This window comes from Tyto alba, unplaced genomic scaffold, assembly GCF_018691265.1.
Source record: "Tyto alba isolate M040663 unplaced genomic scaffold, T.alba_DEE_v4.0 Super-Scaffold_36, whole genome shotgun sequence".
NCBI classification, from domain to species: Eukaryota; Metazoa; Chordata; class Aves; order Strigiformes; family Tytonidae; genus Tyto; species Tyto alba.
The window spans coordinates 56,614-83,457 of record NW_024881311.1 but is presented as its reverse complement, the minus strand read 5'-3'; the positions used below and the strand labels follow the sequence as shown (position 1 = coordinate 83,457).

The following is a 26,844-nucleotide window of genomic DNA, read 5'->3' as shown; positions in this document are numbered from 1 at the left end:
GTGGCCGCCAGGACGGGGGTCCTTCTGCGTGAGGAGCAGCACCGCGAGCGTGCCTGGGAGCAGCTCCTCTGGCTCTTGCACCAAGATCAGGAGGTGCGAGACACTCCCCGGGTCAGCAAGGTGAGGTGTTGCGCAGGGCCCGGCGTGGCTGCTGGAGCGGGTCTGTGCCAGTGCCACGAGGCGCTGGGGAGCTGTGGGGTGCCAGGAGGAGCTGAGAAGCCCTTAGGGAAGGATCGGGGAGAGCAGAGAGGCCTGAGGCTCTTTGGGCAAGAAAAGAAAAACCCGGGGTGGGGGGCAGGAGGGAGGCAAGAATCCCTAGGGCTCATCTTCTCAGCAAGGGAGGCACTGCCACCTCCCTGAGCTGTGTGGGAAGAGCTTTGCCCTCATGCCCAGGGCCATGTCCAGTGCTGTCCAGTGAGAGGGGCGAGGTCTGCTGAGTGGGAAGTGCCAGGAAACAGAGTTGTCAACACCGGGCTCTGTTCAGAGGCAAGAGCCCCTCCTGGTGCTGCTCTGAGGGGAGGGCAAACAAGAAGCCCCGTGCTGGGGGGTGTGGGGTTTTCCCTGGGAGCTGGTGTTAAGGTCTCCCCTTATCCCAGTGGGGCTGGGTTTCTCCTTTGCCAAGTGCCTTTAGGTGGCTTTAGCCTCCTCTTCCTCCCCCATTCTGTTGTAGAATCCCCAGCTCTGTCCTGGAGGTGCTGGAGGGAGTTCAGACCCCAGACCCACAGGGCATGGCTCTTGCCGTCAGCACTGCTGTGCACCGCCAGGTAAGGGGAGCCTGCGTCCTGCTGCTGGCCTGGGGCCCACACGTGTCATCGCCGTGGAGGGGAAATAGCTGCCGGCTGGCAGGGCAGGGCAGGGCAGGGCAGGCATGGGGCAGGCTGGGGCAGGGCAGGGCGGGGCAGGGCAGGGCAGGATGGGGCAGGGCGGGGCAGGGCAGGGCGGGCAGGGCGGGGCAGGGCAGGGCGGGGCAGGGCAGGGGCAGGGCAGGGCAGGGCGTCCCTCCACCGGGACCTTCCTGCAGGCCAGGATCACACCAGGATTTGTGATCCTTAGGGCTGCAGGAGGCCTGACCCTGGCTGTTTGGAACGGGCCCGAGGGGCAGCCCAATTCCCACAGCAAGTTCCCTCTTGGCCAAGCCACAGGAGCATTCCGGAGTGTCAGCACCCTAAGGACTGCCTTTCAACACTGCTCAGCCTCAGCTCCCGGGCTGCTGCAAGCCTCTGTGTGCGCCCAGGGCCACTGTGGGGTGGGCTGGGTTTTGGCTGTGGGTCCCGTGCCCAGACCCCCCAGGGAGAGGAGAGCGGAGAGCACCGTTTGGTTTCAGTCCCTCTCAGCACTGACGCAACTTTCTCTAACACGGACCTTGTTCCCACAGCTCTCTGATGTGAGCCGGGAGCCTGGCCCGGCCCGTCAGGCAGTGCTGTGCCGCTGCATTGTGCCTCAGGGTGAGGAGAGGAGGCTGGGCGATGCCCCGCTGTGCTGTGGCAGCTCTCTCCCTCTCCTTGGTGGCTGCTGGTAAGTGCCTGTAGCCGGGGCAGTCGCGTGGGGGGTCCTGGGCTGCACCATCGGACTGGTTTCCCCAGAGGTACTATGGTCTCTCGGCTTCATGTGAGCTCCTGGAGCTGTGTGCTGAGCTGGTGGGGCCCTTGGGTGCTGGTGCTGGGTGGCTGTGGCTGAGGAAGGGCTGGAGGTGTTGGGTTTGGGTTCCTCGATTAGGGGGAACCCAGCTGTGGTTTAAGCTACTCTGGAGAGGGCTAGTAAATCCCCTTTCTGTTTTCTCTTCCTTTCTCCTCTGGCCAGCAAGCTGAGGCCACCTCTGAGCAGGGAGGAAAATCACAACCTGCTGTCAGTGTGCTGCCAGAGTGTCCTGGTCTGTGCTTCCGAGGAGCAGGTGAAGAAGGACAGAAAGACAGTGGGGGCAGCTGTGAGCATGCGGGTACCCCCCGGCCAGTGCCTCCCACCTCAGCGCACCCTGACAGCCCCCGGGATGCAGAACCTCAGCTCTCCTTTCCTGATTTTAGCTTCTGCACGGGAGAAACCTGGAAGATCTGAGCCTGCTCAGAGAAACCCTTCTGGAGGCAGAGGTGACCTCCACCGGCTTTGACTAAGTGGTCCCTGTGAGTAGGCATGGGGCAACAGGAAAAGTGTTGTGGGGGCAGAGAATCGAGGCCTTAGCAGGTGATAGGAGGTGGATGCCTTTGCTAGAGGAAAGTGGGGCTTTGGCTCCTTGCTCCAGGGCTGTGCATCTGGCCGGGGCCAGGGGCTGAGCTGTGGCACAAGAGCCCCCAGCCACTGCAGCCTCAGGACAGGCAGAGAAGTGGGTCCTGATGGAGGGAAAGCCAAGAGCCAGCCCTGAGCTGGGCGAGAGCAGCCTGGGGGAAGGCTGGAGCGGGGAGATGCTGACAGGGAAACAGCACCTGGCTCAGGGCAGAGGCAGCAGGAGAGAGCGGGGCAGCGAAGGCTGCAGTGCCAGGGCTTGGTGGGGCTGGGGGCTGTGCCAGGAAAGGGCCAGAGAAGAAGGGAGAGGGATCTCAGGGAGAAAAAGATTCCTGTTATGAGAGAGGTGCACCTTGCCCCAGGTCCTGAAGGGCTGGCTCACCTCAGCCAAGGAACAGGAACGGGAGTGAGCCCTGCGGGTCTGTGCCCACATGCTGGGTGCTTGCAAGGAGCGACTTGAGCTCATGGTGAGTAGGGACGCCTGTGTGCCCTGGTGCCCCGTTCCCATTCCTGGCCCCAGAAGGGAGCCCTGCCTGATGGGGTGCTGGGTTTCGGGGCTCCTGGGATTATGGGGCACCCCTTCTGTCTGCCCCTCTGCCCGGTCGCTGCTCAGGGAGCAGGGTGGGCGGTAGAGGCGAGCGGGTGCTGGGGCTGCCTGCGACCCTTTTCCTGCTGCTCTCCCCTGCAGAGAGGATGTCCTTGCAAGCAGTTCAGCTCCCTGGTGGGGTTGCTGGGGTTTCTGATCACTGACTGCCTGGCCACATCCCGCCAGAAGGCATTGGTCTGCCTTGGCTACCTTCTGCAAGTGCAGGGTGAGGAGAGCGGGTGCTTCCCAGCTTCGCTCAGCCTGATCCCTCCGTTCTGGCCTGGCACCACGGGGGTCCCACGGGTCAGGGCCCCATCCCCAGCAGGGCAGGGGGAGGCAAGGTGCTCAGCTGGTTTTGTGTCCCCACCCCATTAGCCTTCTGCCTCCCCGGCCATCTCGGGAAGAATCCCTGGGAGAGGGTCGCTGAGTCCCACCTCCCTGGGGCATGTGTGAGGCTGGGTGGTCTGGGCCATCCCTCACGGCTGCCTGAGAGCAGGACATTGTCACCAATGCTGGCGACTGTTCCCCTCCACATCTGTCCCCCTCCGCGTTCCAGGAGAGACAGAAGGTGGCCAGACAACGCGCTGTGATGAGGTCCCCAGCGTTACAGAGCGCGTCTTCCCTCTCGCTGCCTGCCTTCAGCCTGGAGAGACAGGCAGCTACCCAGGCAGTCTCCAAACTCATCCCTGCCAGGGGAGAAACCTCCTGCTGAGCACAAGAGAGGAAACCAATGTGCTGCGCAGAGCAAAGTGGGCAGGGAGGAGGGCTCTGAGCTGCAGGCCCCGAGCCTGCTGCAAAGGGTTGTGTTTGAACCCTCTCCTCTTCGGGCAGCAGGGTCTGCCTGTGCTGAGGAAGTCACTGGGAGGTTTCCTGCCTCCCAGAGACGCTGGTGGTCTGTGCGGGAATAGGGGACGCAGCTGCTGGGAGCAGAGGCTGCTGGAAGCCTGAAGCCCCAGCAAAGGGTTCAAGGAGGAAGAGGCCTCTCTCCAGCCTGGGATTTGTCAGCCATTTATCAGGCTGGGGAAATCCTGCTGCCCCGAGTTCAGGAGGGCCCTGGGTTTCCCTGTGGCCTCCACTGCCACCGCTTGGGTTTTCCTTTATCGGTATCTGGGGCCAGAGATTGAGTTTCCGTAGATGTGACTTCTCTTTTCTCCTGGTGTTTGTTCCGGCCCAGACCATGAAGGTGGTGCCTCAGGCAGATGAGATCAGGTGCCTTTGTGAGGAGCTGAACATCCCAGACACTGAGACTGTGGTGGAGACCTGTACCAAAACGGGAAAGGTAACTGGCCCCAAACGAGCGGGGTGGGGGCCCAGCTCCTGGGGTCCTGCACATCTCTCTGCTCCCCTCCAGACTGTCTCTCTGTCACCAGAGCAAGCTGCCGGGACAGCTGGTGTTAGCAAGTAGCAGGAGCCTTTGAGGCAAGAGTTTCCCTTTAGGCGCGATGGAGCAGATACCATGATGTGTGTGTGTGTGTGTGTGCACGTCTGTGTGTGAGTGCTCTTGTCAGAATACAGATTTGGTATCTCAGCAAGCAGCATGGGGGAGACACTCCCACATGGGTTAGCTGCATCAGATGTAAACAGCACTGTACGCACAGCAGGAGGGTCAAGTGATTGCCCTCTCCAGGGCTGCTGAGCTAAGAGTCCCGTCAAGCTTCCTTTCCTTCCTGAATTGCTGGAGCAGAGCTGGGACATGGTCTGTCCTCTTCCTGACTTCTCTCCAGGCTGTTTGCAAATCATCCCTCCAGCACGGGCTACAGACTCTCTGACTGCCGTCCTGGACAGCTTGCTGCGTGGCCCACCCACAAGTGCAAGAGCAGCCTGGAAGTGGGTGTTTGTCTTCCTGGTGGAATGCAGAAAGGAAATACTCCAGGAGGTAACGGAGACCTTTTTCTCCATTTGACTTGGTCTTTTCTCCTGTTGGCTGTTGCAGTACACCCTGCTCAGTTGGCATGGGCTCAAGAAATGCTGCCTGTGTGCTGAGCTGAGGGGCTACTGATGGTTTGAGTCGTGCATCAGCACCTGCTCCAGCTGGCACCTGCTCCAGCTGGTGACCAGGATATGGGCACTTCTTGTCCAAAGTCTCCCACTGGTCCAGGTCCTTCCCATGAGTGAGGCACTAGGAGGTACCAACCTTGCCGTTCCTCCTCTTCCTCCAAGGTCACTCACAGTCCTCCCTGCCCTGGGACCCACTTCACGCTGCTCACTCTTCCCTGGTCCCCAGTTGCCTCTACTCTGAGCTTTGCTGGGCACGCTAGGTTTTCCACAGGTGGGACACTTGTTCATTGTTCTCAATGCTTTCCCCAGCTGTGGTGTTACCCAGCCTGCGAGCTGCCCTTCCTTTCGCCCCCAGTTGCTGCCCGTTTGTAGCCTGGGAGCCTCTGGCCTCGTGCTGTGCCTGCCCTGTCGAGGCTCCTGTTCTCCTCCTCCGCTGGCGCTGGGCTGCGCTCCCCTCGGGCTCGAGGGGCACCAGTGGCTCGCGCAGCCCAGGCTGCCTCCGTGGCCGTCCGCCGCTGACAGAGGTGGGTCCCCGTGAGGACAGCCATGGGTGGCAGCCCCAGGGTCACGCCCAGCTGAGCTAAAGCTCACCCAGCCGTAAGGCCGCTGCTGTTGGAGCCAGGGCAGGGTGTCTCTGCGCTGTCCCTGCAGGGCCCACGGCCGCTCTGGGCAGCGGGAGCGCCGCATCCGTGGGCTGCGGGGTCACCCCTTGCTGCTTCCCCAGGCACAGAGCAGGTTGTGTCTGCACCACGGGCCAGAGGTAGGCAGCCGTGGGAGGAGCTGGGATCTTCCCCGGGAGGAGGGACCTGGCTGGCTCTTTGTCCTTCTCACAGCCACTGCTTCTAGCTGTGAAAGGCTCAGACAAATATCCCTTCCTTTGGGGGAAGAGCCTCTGTGTGGGGAAGGGGTCTGTGCTTTGGGAAATGAGGAGGGCAGAGGCAAGGGAAAGTGTCCCTGGAGAGCGGGGTTCCTCTGGAAGGAGTCACATGCCCTTGCAAAGGTCCTGCACGGCATCTTCAGGCTCTCGAAGAGCATGTCTGGTTTTGGTCTTGCATTGCTCCAGACACATGGGGAGAGCTCCTCAAGCGCCGGGTGTGAACTGTCTCAGTGTCCTCTGTGTGCACACAGGGCACGCAGCTGCGCATACGGTCGGGCCCAGGCACACCCAGCGACCGAGGCTGCTGTGTGAGTGCCCGTGTGTGTGTGCGTGTGTGCGTGTGCACGATTGCCAAGAGCACACTGGGCTCCAGACGTGCGTCAGGGTCAGGCAAGGTGGAAGGGGTGAGGTTTTGGGCTGGATCTGGACACTGTGTCAAGGGCTTGGGCATTGCTCATGTGCCGAGTGACTGCGTCTGGGCCCCACAGGGCAGGGTAAAGGACGCACTGAGCCTCTTTCTCCTCATCTTCCATTCAGGTGCCCCAAATCCTCAACACCCTTTACAGCTCCATGCAGCAGAGCACCCTCAGGCCCTTCCTGCTCCGTGCAGTGTTTCTCCTCGCCCGCTTTCACCGGGTGCCCGTGATCAGGTGTCTCCTCCAGACAGGTCTGCCCATGGGCAGGTACGTGCACTACCCACTTCCCCGCTGCAGTCCAGTAGTGACCCTGCGGCTTGCTTGCTCTGGGCGGGTCTGGTTGAGAAATAGGTCTTTTTTTTTTCTGCCTGAACAGTCTGGAGTGTTGCAAGACTGTGTGCCTGTGTCTCTGCCGTGAGTGGGGCTTTGTAAACCCCATTGCAGCGGAGGAGGTTTGAGGGCACTGCAGGTCTGCGAGGAGATGGGCTCAGGGGTGAAGGTCTCTTCCCTTCCAGTGACACGGTGGAGGTGTGGAGGAGCCCGGGGAGAAGCATCTTTGGGATTCAGATCCTGAGGTGCTTAGTGGAGAAACTGAACAGAGCAGGAGAGGAGCACCTGGGGACTGACTCCTCCGCCTGTGAGTGGCACAACCATCGGACTGCTCCGGAGACTGACGGCGAGTTCAATGGCAGACACGTTTCTGCAGCTTTGCATCTGCTTTCTAACTCGTACCTCAGCGCAGGGGAGTCGGGTGCCCTGTGCCCGAGGAGACTCCCAGGGCGCTGTGCTGGGCCGGCCTCGAGGAGTGTGGGGAGCCGGGACAGTTTTGTGCTCCTGAGCCACAGTCTGTCACAGAAGTAACAACTGCGGACAGTAACCCCCCCTCCCCACCCCAGGCAGGTGGGGGAACCGGGCTGGTGGGAAAAGGCCTTGCCTGAGCAGGTGGTTCTTGGTCATGGTTCTCTGCAGATCAGCCGTGCCATCTCCAACGTGGAGCACAGAGGAGCTCCAGCAAGTGCTTCCCCACCTCCTTCCCAGCCTCCTGAGGTGGGCCAGTGAAACGCTGGGCGAGGAGAGGCTGCTTTCCCCCATGGGCAGCTGGAGACAACTGTGCCTCAAGGGCCAGGTGCCTGAGCAGAAGCCGTGCAGGTAAGGAGCCAAAGGGGAAGATGAAGGGCCCCGGGCCCCTGCAGTGCCGAGGGCTGCGGCAGCCCTGGGAGCTGAGTGTGCCCAGTGCCGGGCAGGCGACGGAGCTGGGCGTTCTGCAGTGGCAGGCATTTGTATGAGTCTTGATCTCAGAAAGAGATGGTGGAAAAAATGCAGAAAAATATTCTGGGGAGGACAGAGCTTGGATGCAAGTTACAAAATCTTGGAATATAAAATGTTTGGCATAATGGTATGTGCAACCATAACTGCAATGGTATCTGCATCTGCAGTGGCATTGCCCACTGCCATGTCATCTTAATCTGTAATGCTATCTGCATCTGAAATGGTATCTACATTTGTAATGGTAGTTAGCATCTGCCGTGGCATCTGCATCTGTCTACAAGTTCCAAGTCTTGGAACATAAGCATACGATTCTTGGCTTCTTTTTGTTTTTCCTTTTTATTCTGCCCCATCAGAAGAAATCATTGTCAGGGTCTCAGTGCATTGAGAGAGGAGGTGTCACTCTAACTAGAACTTAATATTCCACAAGCTTTTTTTCTTTTGACTTCCACTTTTTCCCATCAGCTACACTCCTATGCTCTGGCCGCTCCATTTCCTAGAGCCAGGGACAGCGGGGGTGTGCTGACTTTACTGGTTTAGATATTGCCTGGCTCACGGCATTAGCTGGGGGATGATGCCCCGCCGTGCTGTGTGTGCAGCTGTACCGGTGTCGGTACCTCCGTCGGTGTGTGCAATGCTGTCGAGAGCTGCGGTGGGATCAGTGTCTGCCACGGCCTCTGCATCTGCAACGTCCTTTGAATCTGCCGTGGCATCTGCAAAGCTCTCTGCACCTGCAGTGCTGTGTGTGCTGGGGGGTGGTGACGTCACTTGTGGGGGAGGAAGCTGATTGGTCAGGAGCAGCAGGTGGCACTGAGGTGCTGGGTGCCCGCCGGTGCCGGCACAGAGAGAGGAGGGGGGGGGGCAGAGGAGAGGCGGGTTGGGGGGCCAGCGAGGGGCCGGCAGCGAGGTGATGGCTGGGGCGGGGGCTGGTGAGGTCACTTCTGCCAGAGGTGCTGATAGGGTAGGAGCAGGCAGGTGTCCTAATGGACCTCCAGATGACCTGGGCTGATGTCACAGGGGGAGGCACTGCGTCACAGGGAGGGCTCCCCGGTACCACGGCAGGGGCGGCACTTCCCGGGGAGGCCTGGGCGCTGCTGGGCACTGCGCAGGGGCTCCCCACCGCTGCCCTTTTTTGCTGCTCCACAGCCAGGAGCAGGATCGGGAGGCAGCAGGGAGGTGCTGGGGGACCCTCGCTGACAGGCGGGAGAAGGGGAGCACATCAGAGAGGAGTTTGGGGCAAGGAGCTGGGAAGGGCGTCCCATTTCCTGAGCCGAGTGTAAGCAGCAAGTGCGATGGAGGACTGCTGCGCCATGGCCGTCAGCTCAGAGCTCAGCTGCTTGTTCCCCACATTCCTGCAGCTCTCCACCAAGGAGGAGGGTTTCGGGAGCTCCGAGCTGAGGAGTCACACGTGGGCTGTCAGCTGCCAAAAGCAGGGGGACAGTGTGGCTGCCAGCACTGCCAGGTCACGGTGCCTGCACTGCCCTGAAGACCAAGTCTCTCGTGGGCATAGGGTGGTGCCCCCAAAAGGGGGAATGATTCAGGGTCAGCTTCCTCTGGGAGCTGGCAGTCTGCACTGGGGGCACAGCCCAGCTCCACAGCCATGGCAGTGTTTTTCTGGGCTGTTTGTGTACCCCAGCATCTGTCAAGCCCCAGGCAAGGAGCTTGCTGAGTGTGTGAGCTGGACAGCCCAGAGCCTGACACTCCCTTCCCTTGCTTTCCAGCGGTCGTGGCTATCTGGAGAGCTGTGCCCAATTACGCCCTGAGGCAGCTGAAGTTGGGCAAGGTGGGCTGGCGCCCTGGTGCCCCTCATCCTGAGAGCCTGGGCCCCAGGGAGAAATCCCTCCCTGAGCATTCCAGCAACACGGCAAGACCACCCTGTGTGCCCAGAGCAGCTTCTTGGCCAAGCAGGAGAGCAACCAAGTCCAGAGCCAGCCTGAGAAAGCATTCGGCACACCCCAGGGCTTCACGCTTCCCTGTGGAGGGACTAAGCAGAGACAGGGGATGATGCTGGGCCTGTGCCAAGGATGTCTTTTTGTCTTTTCCCTGGGCAGCGTGTCCAGGTTGCAGGACTCAGAACCTTTGCTATGGTCCAAGAGCTATTCCGTGGCAAATGGGAGGTGCTTATGGTTCAAAGAAAGACCTGTCTTCCAGCTGGACAGTGGTGAGTTATGGCTCCAGGAGCGTGCGTTCGCCACAGTGACTATCCCTGGTGAGAAGGCAGTGGCCGCACTCCCCTTTCCTCCTCCATGTCTAGGGGCTCACTGTGCTCTCTGCTCCTTGGAAAGGGCTGGGAGAAGTAGGTAAATGCCTCTGAAGGTTGGGGGACAGCTTGAGCTCTCCCAAAACAAACCACTCCCTAAAGGCTGTTTTTATAAACAACCTTTTCTCTAGATTTATGTAATGAAACTTAAATGGAAATGTGGCCTGCTGTGGCAGAGGCAGTTCCTCCTCCTTGCAGGTGTTGTCAGGATCAAGCCCCTGAAGTACAAGCAGCTATCATGAGACAACTTCTGCCTGTGACACGTGATGGAGAACTGTGTGCGTGTGTGTCACCTGGCACTAAGTGGACAGACAGGTTCCTTTAGGGATACTTGGTAGAATGCTAATGACACTAAATTGCAGTTATAAGTGAGTTTTATTTTCTTAACAAGATACTATGATTAGTTATAGCACAGAATTTACGCTTAGAACAGCATGGGATTTCTACAAGCAGAATCAATGTAGTACAACTGATAAGTAGCGTGATACAGAATTTATAATACAACTATCAACGAGGAGGAGGACAAATAGGAGGACGAGGAGGAGGACGAGGAGAATGAGGACGAGGATGAGGATGAGGAGGACAAGAAGGACAGGGACAAGGACGAGGACGAGGAGGAGGAGGAGGAGGAGGAAAACGAGGAGGAGGACAAATGGGAGGACGAGGAGGAGGACGAGGAGGAGGTGGATGATGAGGAAGAGGAGGAGGAGGAGGGGGATTAGGACGAGGAGGATGAGGAGGACGAGAATGAGGAGGATGGGGACGAGGAGGAGAAGGAGGAGGAGGAGTTCGAGGAGGATGAGGAAAAGGAGGAGGACAAGGACGAGGAGGAGGAGGAGAACGAGGAGAACGAATAGGATGAGGAGGACTAGGAGGAGGATGAGGAGGAGGAGGAAGAGCAGGATGAGGAGGATGATGAGGATGAGGAGGAGGAGGAGGAGGAGGAGGAAATCGATGAGGAGGATAACGAGGATGAAGAAGAGGACGAGGAGGAGGACGACGAGGCGGAGGAGGACAACGAGGAGGAGGAGGACAATGATTAGGAGAAGGTTGACGAGGACGATGATGAGGAGGAGGGGGAGGAGGAGGAGGACGACGAGGACAGTGAGGAGGAGGATGAGGAGGAGGATGATGACGAGGAGGATGAGGAGGAGGAGGAGGCGGAGGATGAGGAGGATGAGGACAAATAGGAGGACGAGGAGGTTGACAAGGAGGACAAGGAGGAGGATGAGGAGGAGGACAAGGAGGATAAGGATGAGGATGACGAAGATGAGGAGGAGGACGAGGATGAGGAGGAGGATGAGGACAAGGAGGACGAGGAGGGGGTCGAGGAGGAGGACGAGGAGGAGGACAAGGTGGAGGACTAGGACGAGGAGGAGGAGGAGGACGAGGAGGAGGATGAAGACAAGGAGGATGAGAAGGACGAGGGGGAGGACGAGGAGGAAGACGAGGAGGACAAATAGGAGGACAAATAGGAGGATGAGGAGGATGAGGAAGAGGACGAGGAGGAGGACGAGTACAAGGACGAGGAGGAGGACGAGGAGGAGGACAAAGATGAGTATGAGGACAAGGAGGAGGATGAGGAGGACAACAAGGAGGAGGAGGAGGAGGACGAGGAGGACGAGGAGGAGGTGGAGTAGGAGGATGAGGAGGGGGAGGATGACGAGCATGAGGATGAGGAGGAGGATGAGGACAAGGAGGACGAGGAGGAGGAGTAGGAGGAGGACGACAAGGAGGAGGAGGACGACGAGGAGGAGGAGGACAACGAAGAGGAGGAGGATGAGGAAGAGGAGGATGAGGAGGAGGAAGACGAGGAGGAGGATGAGGACGAGGAGAAGAAGGAGGAGGAGGTGGAGGAGGATGAGGAGAACGAAGAGGACGAGGAGGACTAGGAGGAGGATGAGGAGGAGGAGGAAGAGGACAAGCACGAGGACGAGGAGGAAGACGCGGACAAGGAGGAGGAGGAGGAGGAAACCGAGGAGGAAGAAAACGAGAAGGAGGAGGACGAAGATTAGGAGGAGGAGGACGATGAGGAGGAGGAGGACGACAAGGAGGAGGAGGAGGAGGATGAGGAAGAGGAGGAAGAGGAGGACGAGAAGGAGGAGGAGGACGAGGACGAGGAGGAGGAGGAGAAGGAGGACGAGGAGGAGGAGGACGACGACGACGACGACGACAAGGAGGAGGAGGACGACGAAGAGGAGGAGGAGGACAACGAAGAGGAGGAGGATGAGGAAGAGGAGGATGATGAGGGGGAAGACGAGGAGGATGAGGACGAGGAGAAGGAGGAGGAGGAGGAGGATGAGGAGGAGGAGGAGGAGGACAACGAGGAGGAGGAGGACAACGAGGAGGAGGAGGTTGACGAGGACGATGACGAGGAGGAGGGGGAGGAGGAGCAGGAGGACGAGGACGAGGATGAGGAGGAGGACGAGGAGGAGGACAAATAGGCGGACGAGGAGGACGAGAACGAGGATGATGAGGAGGATGATGAGGATGAGGACAATGACGAGGAGGATGAGGATGAGGAGGATGAGGATGAGGAGGATGAGGACAAATAGGAGGACGAGGAGGTCGACGAGGAGGACAAGGAGGAGGATGAGGAGGAGGACAAGGAGGACAAGGATGAGGATGATGAAGATGAGGAGGAGGACGAGGATGAGGAGGAGGACGAGGACAAGGAGGACGAGGAGGAGGACGAGGAGGTGGAGGACAAGGTGGAGGACTAGGACGAGGAGGAGGAGGAGGACGAGGACAAGGAGGATGAGAAGGACGAGGGGGAGGACGAGGAGGAAGATGAGGAGGACAAATAGGAGGACAAGGAGGAGGATGAGGAGGACGAGGAAGAGGACGAGGAGGAGGACGAGGACAAGGACGAGGAGGAGGACGAGTAGGATGATGAAGATGAGTATGAGGACGAGGAGGAGGACGAGGAGGACGAGGAGGAGGTGGAGGACGACAAAGAGGACGAGGAGGATGAGGAGGAGGAGGAGGACGAGGATGAGGAGGAGGACGAGGACAAGGAGGGCAAGGAGGAGGAGGAGGTTGACGAGGAGGTGGAGGGTGACGAGGAAGAGGAGGAGGAGGAGGGGGACGAGGATGAGGATGAGGAAGAGGACGAGAAGGAGGAGGAGGACGAGGAGGATGAGGAGGAGGAGGAGGAAGACGAAGAGTAGGAGGAGGACGAGGACGAGGAGGAGGACGAGTTGGAAGACGAGGAGGAGGAGGAGGAAGGCGAGGAGGACGAGGAGGACGAGGAGGACGAGGAGGACGAGGACAAGGAGGGGGACAAGGAGGAGGACGAGGAGGAGGACAAGTAGGAGGACGAGGATGAAGAGGACAAGGACGTGGACAAGGAGGAGGATGAGGACGAGGAGGAGGAGGAGGATGAAGACGAGGAGGAGGAGTACGAGGAGGAGGAAGAAGAGGAGGACAAGGACAAGGAGGACGAGGAGCAGGACGAGGAGGAGGACGAGGACTAAGAGGAGAATGAGGAGGAGGAGGAGGACGACGAGGACGAGTATGAGGAGGATGACAAGGATGAGGAGGAGAACGAGGAGTAGGAGTAGGAAATCAATGAGGAGGATAACGAGGACAAGGAGGAGGACGAAGAGTTGGAGGAGGAGGAGGAAAACGATGAGGAGGATAACGAGGATGAGAAGGAGGACGAGGAGGAGGAGGATGAGGAAAACGAGGAGGAGGAAAACGAGGAGGAGGAGGACAACGATTAGGAGGAGGTGGACGAGGACGATGACGAGGACGAGGATGAGGAGGAGGAGGAGGGGGAGGACGAAATAGTAGGACGAGGAGAAGTACGAGGAGGACGATGACGATGATGATGATGAGGAGGAGGAGGATGAGGACGATGATGAGGAGGATGACGATGAGGAGGAGGACGAGGATGAGAATGAGGAGGACGACAAGGAGGAGGAGGACGAGGAAGAGGACGAGGAGGATGAGGAGGACGATCAGGACGAGGATGAGGAGGAGGACGACGAGGAGGACGAGGAGGACGACAAGGAGGAGGAATAGGACGACAGGGAGGACAAGGAGGACGAGGAGGAGGATGAGGATGACGAGGAAAAGGAGGAGGAGGAGGGGGATGATGAAGAGTATGAGGTTGATGAGGAAGAGGAGGAGGAGGAGGGGGATGAGGATGAGGAGGAGGAGGAGGACAAGGAGGACGAGGAGGAAGAGGAGGATGAGGAATATGAGGAGGAGGAGGTTGAGGACGAGGAGGAGGAAGATGACGAGGATGAGGACGAGAACTAGGAGGAGGAGGACGAGGATGAGGACGAGGACGAGGACGAGGATGAGGAGGAGGAAAAGGAGGAGGAGGAGGAGGATGAGGAGGATGAGGAGGACGAGGATGAGGATGAGGAGGACGACAAGGAGGAGGAGGATGAGGAGGAGGACGAGGATGAGGACGATGACGAGGAGGATGAGGAGGAGGAGGAGGACGAGGATGAGGAGGAGGAGGACGACAAAGAGGAGGAGGACGACGAGGAGGAGGAGGACAACGAGGAGGAGGATGATGAGGAGGACAAGGAGGAGGGTCATGACGAGGAAGAGGAGGAGAAGGAGGAGGAAGAGGAGGAGGACAAATAGGAGGATGAGGAGGAGGATGAGGAGGAGGACGAGGAGGAGGAGGATGATGATAAGGAGAATGAGGAGGACGAGGAGAAGGAGGAGGAGAATGAGGATGTGGAGGAGGAGGAGGCAGACGAGGACGAGAATGAGGAGGATGACCGGGATGAGGAGGAGGACGAGGAGGAGGAGGAAATCGATGAGGAGGATAATGAGGACAAGGAGGTGGACGAGGAGTTGGAGGAGGAGGAGCAAAACGATGAGGAGGACAACGAGGACGAGGAGGAGGATGAGGAGGAGGAGGAGGAGGAGGAAAACGAGGAGGAGGAGGACAACGATTACGAGGAGGAGGACGAGGACAATGACGAGGAGGATGGGGAGGAGGAGGAGGAGGAAAATGAGGAGGAGGAGGACGAGGATGAGGAAATCGATGAGGAGGATAACGAGGACGAGGAGGAGGATGAGGAGGAGGAGGAGGAAAACGATGAGGAGGATAACAAGGACGAGGAGGAGGACGAGGAGGAGGAGGATGAGGAGGAAAATGAGGAGGAGGAAAACGAGGATGAGGACAATAATGATGATGATGAGGAGGAGGAGGATGAGGAGGAAGACCAGGATGAGGAGGAGGAGAAGGAGGTGGAGGAGGAGGAGGAGGTCGAGGAGGAAGACGAGGATGAGGATGAGGACAAGGAGGACGAGGAGGAGGATGAGGAGGACGAGGATGAGGACGATGATGAGGAGGACGTTGAGGATGAGGAGGACAAGGATGAGGATTATGACGAGGAGGATGATGAGGAGGAGGGTGAGACTGAGGATGAGGAGGTGGACGAGGACAAGGAGGACGAGGAGGAGGACGAGGAGGAGGACGAAGAGGATGACAAGGAGGAGGAGGATGAGGAGGAAGACGAGGAGGATGAGGAGGAGGAGGAGGACGAGGATGAGGAGGAGGACGAGGACAAGGAGTACAAGCAGGAGGACGAGGAAGAGGAGGAGTATGACAAGGAGGAGGAGGACGATGAGGAGGAGGTGGACAACTAGGAGGAGAATGATGAGGAGGACGAGGAGCAGGCGGATGATGAGGAAGAGGAGGAGGAGGAGGGGGACGCGGACAAGGAGGATGAGGAGGAGGAGGAGGAGGAGGACGACAAGGAGGAGGAGGAGGACAACATGGAGTATGAGGAGTACGAGGAGGAAGAGGATGAGGATGACAAGGAAGAGGAGGAGTGGGACGAGGACGAGGAGGAGGACGAGGACGAGAAATATGAGGAGGAGGAGGAGGACGAGGACGAGGAGGAGGAAGAGGATGAGGACGAGGAGGAGGATGAGGAGGAGGAGGAGGAGGAGGAAAACGAGGAGTAGGAAAACGAGGAAGAGGAGGACAACGATTAGGAGGAGGAGGACGAGGACGATGACGAGGAGGAGGGGGAGGATGAGGAGGAGGACAAATAGGTGGACGAGGAGGAGGAGGACGAGGATGATGAGGAGGATGAGGATGATGATGAGGAGGATGAGGAGGACGACTAGGATGAGGATGAGGAGGACGACAAGGAGGAGGAGGACGAGGACAAGGATGAGGAGGATGACCAGTATGAGGAGGAGGACGAGGAGTTGGAGGAGGAGGAGGAAAACAATGAGGAGCATAACGAGGACGTGGAGGACGAGGAGGAGGATGATGATGAGGAAAACGAGGAGGAGGAGGACAACGATTAGGAGGAGGAGGAGGACGTGGAGGACGAGGATGATGAGGAGGATGAGGATGAGGACGATGACGAGGAGGATGAGGACGAGGATGAGGAGGACGACAAGGAGGAGGACGACGAGGAGGAGGAGGAGGAGGATGACGAGGAAGATGAAGGAGGAGGAGGGGGACGAGGACGAGGAGGAGGACGAGAACAAGGAGGACGAGGAGGTGGACAAGGAGGACGAGAACGAAAAGGAGGACGAGGAGGAGGACGAGGAAGACGAGGAAGAGGCGGATGAGGGGGAGGACGAGCTGGAGGACGAGGAGGAGTACAAGGAGGAGGAGGAGGAAGACGAGGAGGAGGACGAGGAGGATGAGGACGAGGAGGGGGACGAGGAGGAGGAGGACAAGTAGCAGGATGAGGACGAGGAGGTGGACAAGGAGGAGGACGAGGAAAGAATATATTTTTATAAAGATTGGCTTCATTCATTTATAACAGCAGTATCAGACACCGGCCGTTTTGCTGCTGAGAAAAATAACTCTGTGCCGGGCAGAGCAGCACAGCGGGGGCCTGCACAGCCACCCCGTTGCACGAGGACCCTGCACACGTGTTCCTATTGAGGAGCGGAATCACGACTTTACAACCAGTAAAGTTAGAGAGTAGGTATGTTTATTCATCACTGGGCACAGGGGGGAACCATTCCTCCACAAGCGTGCGTGCCCTGGAGCCAAAAGAGGCTCCTTTTTATTGTGTAAAACGTTACATATTCATTAACTCCAATACACATGCATCACAATTCTGGGGATAGGGAGGGAATATTACAATCAGTTCCGGGAAATCATTAACATATTCCCCCCCCCCCAAGTCCCTCCCTGCCGCACCTGCGCAGTGCTCCCTGGTGGTCGTGGGCAGGGGTCTGCAGATGAAGGCTCGTAGTCTTCTTCACCGTGTTCACTACCTGACCCTTACTTCTGCACCAACTCAGTCCTGTGGTCACGTACACCTTGTCCTTCAGGTCTGGGCTAATTTGCAGCTCCTTTGTCTTTCTGGCTCAGTGGTTTCAGTTCCTCTCTTATCTCAGGGACAAGAGATCCCAGCGGTGGCCCGTCCTGTCTTCCTTCCAGTCACTCACACGGCAGTTGCCGGCCTTTGATGGAGGCCACCTGGTGAGCAGCCCCCGAGGGGGGGCTATCGGGTTAATGTTTCCTCAGATCACTATTGCACGAGGGCCCTGCACACACCCCCACGTTGCACGAGGACCCTGCACGGGCATCCCTGTCGCACGCGGCTCTTTGCACGCCCGCTGCCCTCGCAGCAGGCGCCGTGCGCATGCGTGCACACTGGGGCCGGGACTACAACTCCCGACGTGCCTCGCGCGGTCGGTCGGTGGAGCCACGCGCTGATTGGCTGTGGAGGGGGCGGGGCCGCGGCGCACGGCGGGGCCCGCCCACTGGCAATGGCAGCAGAGCAGCGGGATCGGGTAGGAGGGTCCTGTGGAGCCCAGGAGTGGGGCTGAGGGGGGCTCCGTGCCTTGGGGGGGGCTGTGAGCATCTGGGGAGGGGGCTGGGGGGACTGCGGCCCCCCGGGGGGCCTGGGAGCGGCGGGTGGGCCCCGGGGATGCCAGGGAGTGGGGCTGGGGAAAGGCTCGGAGCCACTCGGGGGGCCGAGGAGTGGGGCGGGGGGCGCTGCGGGCGGCCCCGGGGTTGGGGAGTGGGGCGGGGGGTGCTGGGGGGACTGGCGGGGGGGGCTGGAGAACTGGAGGGGGTGCTGGGAGCCGCCGGCAAGGGCTGGGGGAGCCCTGAGCCTGGGGGGCTGTGAGCCGGGGGGGTCCCGCCCCTTTCCCTGCCCGCCCCAGGCCCCAGCCCGGGGTCCCGGCCGAAGCCCCTCGAGGAGCTGATTTGGCCGCCCCGAGGGACGGCTGGGGGGGCAGCCCCGAGCTGCTCGGCTGGGGCCTCGTTCTTGGGGCAAGAGGCAGCGGGGGCCTGCGCAGCGCTGGGGGTTGGCGCTGAAAATCCCAGCTCGGGGGGGTCGGGGCTGCTTCCCCCTCCCGGGGCGGCTCCTGCTCCGCCAATTCCAGCCAGCAGCCCCGCAGCTTCATCCAGGCTGCTTGGGGTTGTGCTCTTCTTCAAATGCCAGTTGCAGAAATCAGGCTAGTGTTTGAACAGGTTTTGGTCGCTGTGATGACTGCAACAGGCTTCAAAGATGGACCTCAGCAATTCAGTAGTCCCAGACCTTCCCCTTTGTGCCTTTAATTAAGGAATAATTTGAAAACTGATGAAAACTAATGGGTGTTTGGGCCGTGCAGAGTCTTTCTTTGCATGGGGGAACAGATTTGGGTTTTCTTGGCTTAGTTACTGTCCATGGAGGCAAGGAAGGAGAAACCAAGCAGCAGTGATGTCTTTTCTTTAGATTTAAGACATGCATAAAAACACCTAACTAAAAGAAGCCAATGTTAAATTGTCTTGTTTAATGTTAGCAGGAAGCTGATGGGACTATCCTTAAATCAAAACTGATACAAAACAGAAATGTGTCCTAAGCATCTTCTGTGTGTAGTGTCACCCTTAGTGGATTTCAAACCCTTTAATTTCCTGGTGATAGGTTATAAATGTTTAGGGCAATGCAAATAAGTTGTATTAAGATGGTAGCAACTTGATTATTTTCTTATATCCACAAATGTTTTTTAAAAAAGTAGTTGGATTTCTAATTGTTGTGGTTTAGGCCTGATTGGCAGCCAACCACAACGCAGCACCTCTCTCTCCCTTCCCCTCCGGCAATGAGAAGGGACAGAGAGCCAGGCTTGGGGTTCAAGATAGGACTGGGATGGGGGAAAATCCCCCTTTTATGATCACGAGCAAAAGGCAGACTCGTTAGGGGAAGGAAAAAAAGAACATACATTTATTACAGACACTAACAACACATAACAGAGTAGGACAGTGAGAAGCGTTGCCACATCTTGAGAACACCTTCCCCCCACCCCTCCCTTCTTCCCGGGCTCAGCTCTGCTCCCGATATCTCTACCTCCTCCCCCAGTGGCGCAGGGGCAGGGAATGGGGGGTGCAGTCAGTGCTGCCACTTCCTTCATCTTCGGTGAGGGGAGTGTCCAAAACTTGTTACCCCCTGCTCCATCGTGGTCCCCCTCTCACAGGAGACAGTCCTCCACAAACTTTCTCTGACTTGAATTCCTCCCACAGGGCCGCAGCGTTCCCCACACTGCTCCGTCATGGGTCACTAACTTCCTCCGACTGGAGTCCCTCCCACGGCTGCAGCCCTTCCCGAGCTGCTCTGGCGTGGGACTCCCCCTGCATGCTGCAATCCTCCCAGCACTGAATTACAGCAGTGGGGCTGCCTTTTCCCATGAGACCCCGGCCTTCTTCAGGCACAGAACCTTGATCAGCCGAGCAACAGGCTGTAAATCAATGTCTGCTCCACCGTAGATCTGCATGGGTGGCAGGGGGGGCCGCCCTGCCGTCTCACCACAGGATACAGGGGGGTCTCTGCTCTGGCACACCTCCCCCCTCCTTTCTTCCTCCGTTCCTCCACTGACTTTGGTGTTCACGCAGCTGCATCAACTCCTCCTCACAAGTCCGACTGCCCGTCACCACGTCCCTTCTTAAATACGTTATCGCAGAGGCGCAGCCGATTGGCTCAATTTCCCAAACAGAAGTGGAGCTGGCTTGGAGCTGGGGGAGCTTCGAGAAGCTTCTCCCAGGGGGCCGCCCCGATAGCCCCCTCCCCTGCCACCAAAAAACTCCACCACTCACTCAACCCAGGACACTAATTTAGGTCAAGTTATCTAAAAATCATAAGCAGGACTTTTTTTTTTTCCTCATTTATATTAATTCTGAGTAAAAGAGCAGAAGTTGATTTGGAAACCTGTAAGCTGAAGGGTGTTTTCCAGTGAGGTTTTGGTTTGTTTATTTTTCTTTTTGCTTTTGTGAAGTCCTCAATATTATATTTTCTCCCTCATTATTTCCAGGCTGCAGAACCAGCCTGAAAGGCACGGTGGAATTACTTTTCCCATTAGCTGGGCTCCTTCTAAGGATATAGATTGCATCCATACTCAGAAGCCAGTTGCAGCAACGAAGCCGTTTCGGGTATTTGAAGAGGAGGAAGAACTGAATCACCAGTAAAACGAGACTGTAAAATTTGTTAACCTCTTGGGTTTTTCAGGACAAACTTAACATGAGTTTCCTTTACAAGCTGGTGGTTCTTGGTAAACTGAATAACTTGGTCAAAGAATGGATTTCAGAATTTGGTGAGAGCAAGGTAAGGGTTTTTTATATGCTCTTGTCAAAACAGCTGATGCCTTTTTATTTCTTTTAAAGGCCATACTACTAGGATTTATGCTGAAGTGGAACTTTCAACTTTCTTCTAAAGTATTGAGGAGAGCTGTAGTAACTGCCGTTGAAATAAGGTAGAAAAGGTACTACAGTTCACAATCTTGAAGTCCCTGGGGCACTGAATAAATGTGTGAAGTGGCTCTGTGGGTTGACTTGTAGCAGCTAACAAAGCTGAAACAAGGGATTGTGGGGTGAGCTAGATGGGAAACGGGCACTAATCTCGCCCCAAACAGCCTGCAGCACCCAGTGTGGTTTGAAACTATTGCACTAGACTTGACCTTTGCAGAGATTGTGTTTATTTATGTGCATCTGCTGTGGGGAAGACTAATAATAGGTCTTAATTTCTGTAAATTAAGGACTTAATTTCTGTAAAAAGGACTGATACATTACTCATCTCTTTTTTTGAGTTGCAAGCACTCATTTCAGAAAAACAGTAGCAGTCTATTAGACTAACAACTCAGTCTGGGAGTGAGAAAACACTGTTTATGGAGGCTGTTGTAGTCTTTCTAAAGAGCCCGTATGCTACCTAAACTTGCACATAGGTCAATGTGTATCTTATATTATAAAGTAAACACTTTCTCTTCTACACACAGAATCTTCCTCCTTCAGTAGCAGCAGCAAATGTTGGTGGCAAAATATTTACATTTGGTTCTTACAAGCTTCGAGTACACACTAAAGGTAGAACTTCTTTGTCCAGTCATAGTTCTGATGTTTGAAAGTGACTTCCAACAATAACAGAAGAAATGGAATCTCTTTGCAGGTGCTGACATAGATGCTGTTTGTGTTGCTGCTAGACATGTAGAAAGATCGGATTTTTTTCAGTTGTTCTTTGAAAAACGGAAACATCAGGAGGAAATAAAAAACCTAACAGTGAGTAAGCACTCTCCGTGATAATCGTGCAACTTCTACAGTAAGAATGTTCATGTTAAAGACTTATATTGGTAGAGGATGTCTTACAAGACAAAACTTTAAAATACATTGTTTCTGAGTCCCTTCTAAAATGCTATCTTATGCAGCATGAAAATGCTGAAGTCAAGCTTTTGGTTCCTTTCCCCAGTGGCTGTACACCACGTAAGAATCTTTGTGGTCCGCTTCTCCCCTGCCCTTGGTTTGAGAATGAGTCGGCTGTATCAAAAAGCAAGGCTGTCCCTGGGAGCCCTGCTTTCATCTCAGGTGCAGTAAGGGGCCTGGACATGCACGCCGGGGGAGGAGGGGGCAGCCTGAAAACTCAGGAAGGTGACGGTGATGTGGAAAGGCTCCTGTCAGTCCCTTGGCCGTGCTGTTCCTCTGGACAGACTTTAGGAGCTCTCGTTCATTCTCCTCTGGCCACGTTCCTCTCTGGCTCCTCAGCCTGAGCCTTTGCGGCCGGGATGCACACTGTCAGCTTTCCAGAAAGTTCCCAGGGGCTGTGCTGGGAACATACAGAACTGCTGTGTAAAATGCCCCTCGGGTGCATGCATTGCGTACCTCGCAGGTAAAACTGAGCTCCTGGGAAGTGCTTCTCAGCCTGGGCTTCCTCACGCAGACAGTTTGAAAGACTTCACGTGCATAGCTACGGAGCCTTTGTTTAGGTGACTGTCACCTGAAAACAGACTCTCAGCGGGCTGTGGCACAGTTCTGACAAGTGCTCTACAAAACTGAAGACTGTGCCAGAAGGTAGCTGACAGCATCTCAGGCACGGTAGAAAATAAAAGCAGAGAAGACTAGTGCGCGCTGTCAAATGTGGACAGAGTTGGTTAGATTTCTCTGGATGTTAACCAGCAGTAAGATAGCTAGAGAAATCTCTTTTCTTCCTCACTGCCAAGGTAAGTACCTTACAGCCACTGATCCTGGTGGCTCATTGTGCGCTGTTTGTTCATTACAATCCATGATCAGCCTCAGAATCTCTTGGCTAAATAGCTTTTTAAAGCCAGTATTAGTTTTAGGCTTTAAAAAGCCTAAAGTATTTACAGTATTAGTGCTCTACTGCTTGCAGCTTACTACCAATTTTTTTGGTTTGGAAGCAAGTCAGTCTTTATACCAAATAGTTTAGCAGTGTAAATTCTGTATTTTATCACAGTTTAGGGAAAAGATCAAAGTAGCAAGAAATACTTTCTTACACAGTAATCCTCTCCTTTACAAGCAGTTGAAGATACATGTGTATCAGTTGTCAAGTTTGAGTTTGATGGCATCGAGGTAAGAATTTTGCTTTTTTTCTTTAAGTAAGGATTTTTTTTTTTTTCTTGCTTTGGAATAGGACAACTTTTCAGGGACTTGTGACCTTGCTATTTTACAAGGTTTTTGGTACCTGACAGTGTATTTAGGAAACTGTGATTAAACAGCCTGACCACAGCCTATCCCAGGAGAAGGCACTGCAGTAAAATGGGAGCTGATAGGAAAAGAAGCCCCTAGGAAGCCTGGCGGGCACGGGAACATCAGGGACACCTCTTGCTAAGCCTGTGCTGCAGGCCAGGGTAGCCCACTGGAACAGCAGTTATGTCACAGGGATTGTGCAGCGTGGGAGTAGAGGCAGTGTCCCTGCCAACCCTCCTGAGCTCTGACAAACCAGCTTTCTGCAGGGGGACGGGGATAGTGTAGCTCACCGTATGGATCATGTGAGCAGACTGAATGTTTTGTTGCAAATCAAAAATGAAGTGGTTGTGAGACAAACGTTCTGGAAGATGAAAAGTGAAAGCCCCCATTTGACTCCTGCCCAGGTTTGTCAGCTGCAGGAATCCTTGTATCTTGAATGCATCTCACACCGTGAGTGCAGACCTGCATGCTGTAGTACCTCAGCACGTTACTGCTCGGTGTCACTATCGCCAAGACCTTCAGTGACCTTCTTGTGGCCTCTCTCTGGTACAGACATTCACAGAATAATTTTCTTGCCTCAGACTCTACTATAGACCAGATGCTTTGGGATCAAAAGGGCTTACCGCAGAAAGGAAATGCTCTCTCCTTTGCTGAAGTGTAGTTGAGGTGGCTGAACTTGCATCTTAATATTATGATTTATGTTCTCTTTTAATGGAAGATGGAAATTGAGAGTAATCTTTTCAACTTAAAACCCCCTTCCTTTCCCTAGCTTAAAAAGGCGGGATACAGTGACGGTTTTGTAAATAAAATATGGAACTTCTAGCAATTCTCTTGAGTTTTCTGGCAAGTAAATCTCTCGGGACATGTATCTGTAGTCACATAGGTCTAAATACAAATGTTAACCACTCTGTAGTCTTGACTAGCTTTTCCCCCACTGATGTGCTGTTTGAAAATGATGCAGCATTCTAACTCACACTTGGCACTTTTCCCCCTCTTAAGATGGATCTCGTGTTTGCCAGACCATCTGTGCAAACTTTTTCTGATAATCTTGATCTCAGAGGTGACTCATGTCTGTGAAGCCTGGATACGAGATGTATGCGGAGCTTAAATGGTAAGCATATTTACACTTCTTTAAAAAGAAAGTGTTACAGAGCTTGGTATAGAATGCACATGGCACAACCCATCGGTTTCTGTACAAGTTGCAGAAACTGATCTCCTGTCTACTTGAGATCTGAGGAGGTGGCAAGTGGGCTTAAATTGAGATGCTTCAAGGAGTTGTGTGTTTAGATAGACCTGTATCTCATGTTTCTTTGATCAGGGTGTGTGCATTGTTCTAGTTCGCCATAGAAACTGCTTCAGATGAATAGGTAGAGCATTTGATAGAGAAGAATGTGTGGTAATTCATTAAAAAAAAAAATATATATATATATTTAAAATACCTGAAGCCTAACTTACTCACTGTTTAACACTGACTGGTTTAATTGTTCCCTGCTGTCGAAAGAAACAGCTTTTGGAATCCTCCAGAAAGGCCTTATTAAAAATTGTATTCTATAAACTGTGAAAAAGCTGCTGAGGGCATCAGTTACCTGGAGTGATACTGAATGTTGCGTGTAATCTGTAATTTTTAAGGAAATACAAAGCAAGCAATCCAAACTTGTTTTCATAGGCTTGAACAATGAACTGTGAGCTATTGATCCAGGATAGCATAAAACTGACTTGTACCCGTTACTAGGAACTGCTGCACTTCAACTTTTTTCTTAGAGGCTGCAGAGCTACTGATGAAATACTGCATCCAGAGCCAAATAAAGAGAACTTCCAGCTCACTCTCCGTGCAATTAAACTGTGGGCAAAATGTGAGTAAGGGGATTGTTCATGATCTTTAAACTTTTCACAGGCACCTCGTGCTGAAAAAACAAGACCATTAGCAGTACTTCACCTTTGGATAGCTGTTTAAATGATGGCTTTTAAACTAGAACCTGTTCTTCAGTTTAGATTCACGGTCTGTCCGTGGGGTTGATTCGGTGTGGTTTTTAATGGGGGTAGAGTGGGGAGAAGAGGGGAGTGCCTACAAGACAAGGTGCTGCATTGCTTATCAGGAACCTGACTAGAGGTGATAAAAAGGCAAGTTAAGTATATAAACTTGATACGTAAGGAATAAGAAAATACTGTTTGCGTATGTGTCTAGAGCAAGTGCTACAAGAATGGTAGAATTTTTCGTAAGGGAAGTTGGAGTGAAGCAGTAGCTGTAGCAGGGTAGGCAAATTCCAGAGTAGCAGTATTTTGGGAAGTGGTGTGGTCATGATTCTTCTGCTCATCACTGTTAAGGACCAACAATTTTGGCCTCATTGCATTGCAAAAGTAACTGACTTGGAGGCTAAAGTGTACTGAGTATTCTATAGATTGTGAAGTTGGTGCTGTAAATTTGAAGGAAGGTCCTTGGGTATTGAAGGACTGCAGGCTAACGACACGTACCCATTCTAGGACATGGCATTTACTCCAGCGTGCTGGGATTTCTTGGTGGGGTTTCCTGGGCAGTGCTAGTAGCAAGAACAGGTCAACTCTATCCAAATGCCAAGAAAGGCAAAGCCAAGAGGAGAACAATAACTGCACTCCCAAAAGGGGAGGAGCAAACTGAGGGAGGGCAACTCATCGGCCCCTGTCAGAGTTTCAACACTTGAGATAAACAGAAGAAATAAAATTGTAGGAAGTTAACAGTGGCCGAGAAGCAGATTATAAATCCATCTGATCCAAATCTCAGAAAGACTTTCAGTATTGATTTGTGTGAATACTAGACCGAGGCTGAAAATTAAGTGTTTGCTTCTGCTTTCCACGTCACGAGAAGATAACTTAAATGGGCTAAACAGTAACGAGAAGATGCTCAAGGCAATAGCAGAGCTTACTGGTTTCCTCCACTGGACCAACTGTGCAGTGAACCAGCTTAACACGGCCAGTCTAAGGATGTCACTGAAGTTGCTTAAAAAAAAAAAAAAAACCAAACAGGTAAGTCCTTATCCTGGAATGTGAAGGCAGCACCTTGGCTCCCACACAGGGTGGCAGAGATGGCCCAGCAGGGTCATGTCCTGACGTTCCAGGTCAGATAAAGAAAGTGCTGGCTGTGTTTGTGGGGTCGGTTTGACGTATCTTTTCTGTTTTCTAGAAGCCTGGGGAAGGACGCGCTGTGCGGTAGGACCGGTGCTACTTTAGCCCTGAGGTTCAAAAACTGCACATCAGTGCAACTCCCTGAGTGGCCTTCATCACCAAATAAACCAGATTTGCTTTCTCCAGGGTGGTGGGAACAGGAGCTCACAAGTGGATTCCAGCTACACCTCAGGGTAGCAGTTGGCACATGCTTAACTTTAACTTTAAAGCCCACCCACTGGCTATTAAAGGTCACATGAACCCCAGAGATCTAATGAAAGGAAAACCAAACAAACCAAAAAAACCCCACGACAATATCCCCAGAAAACACTACACCTCGTTTCCCACTCCTGAAGGAGGCCGGGTTCACATGACACGTCGGGGTCCCCCCCTCACCCCGGGAACTTGCCAGCCTCCAGCCGGGGAGCCGGAGCATTTGTCCCCCCCTGCCCGGGGGCAGCTGCCAAAGCAGCGGCGCAGCGAGGAGAGCAGCTCCCACTCGGGCTGGCCGTGCCCACGGAACCAGAACACTACACAGAACAGGTGTCCAAGCAAAAAGGCCCCGGTGTGCCAAAAGAAATAAAAGATTGAACGCTGAAGCAGCTGGGCAGGAATGCTCTGCAGTGAGCAGCTCCATGATGTCTGGCACTCCTCTGCAGGTACAATTCTACACGGCACTTCCACCGGACACAGGGACACTCAAGGGACTATTGAAGCCTTATTTAAGATACTCAAAATGCAGTGACTTTCACTTTCCATTAATGAGAAGAGCGTCACCCAATCGTGGTTGTGTACTTCAACAGCAGTAGCTTAGCATAATTGAAATGTGTGGCAGGACTTTGGAGTGAGCTTTTCAAGGATCTTCCAAGGCAGCCATGGAACCCTGCAGAAGCCCCATGGAAACCTCTGTCTGGGATAGTAGAGGTGTCAAAAAAAAAATATCCTTTAAGATAACAGGGGGAACGTATAGTAAAGAAGGGGATCCTTACCTACAACCCAATAGATCGAATGCTACCCCAAGAGTCCTATTCGTTTAAACACACCATGTTGGAATACCATGGCAGTGACGGCCCGTGGCAGTTTCAGCCCTGGCACTGAAGGACGTTGAGCATCTTTCAGATCGGGGAAGCAAGCGGGGATAGAGAAAGGCCACTGACAGCTGCGGCTTAGTGCCCCTCAGATCCCAACATC

At 54.8% G+C, this 26,844-nt stretch overlaps 1 pseudogene; it reads left to right on the top strand.

Moving 5' to 3' along the window:
• Positions 1 to 385: 385 nt before the first annotated feature.
• Positions 386 to 26,265, top strand: LOC122154268 (annotated as a pseudogene).
• Positions 26,266 to 26,844: the final 579 nt, after the last annotated feature.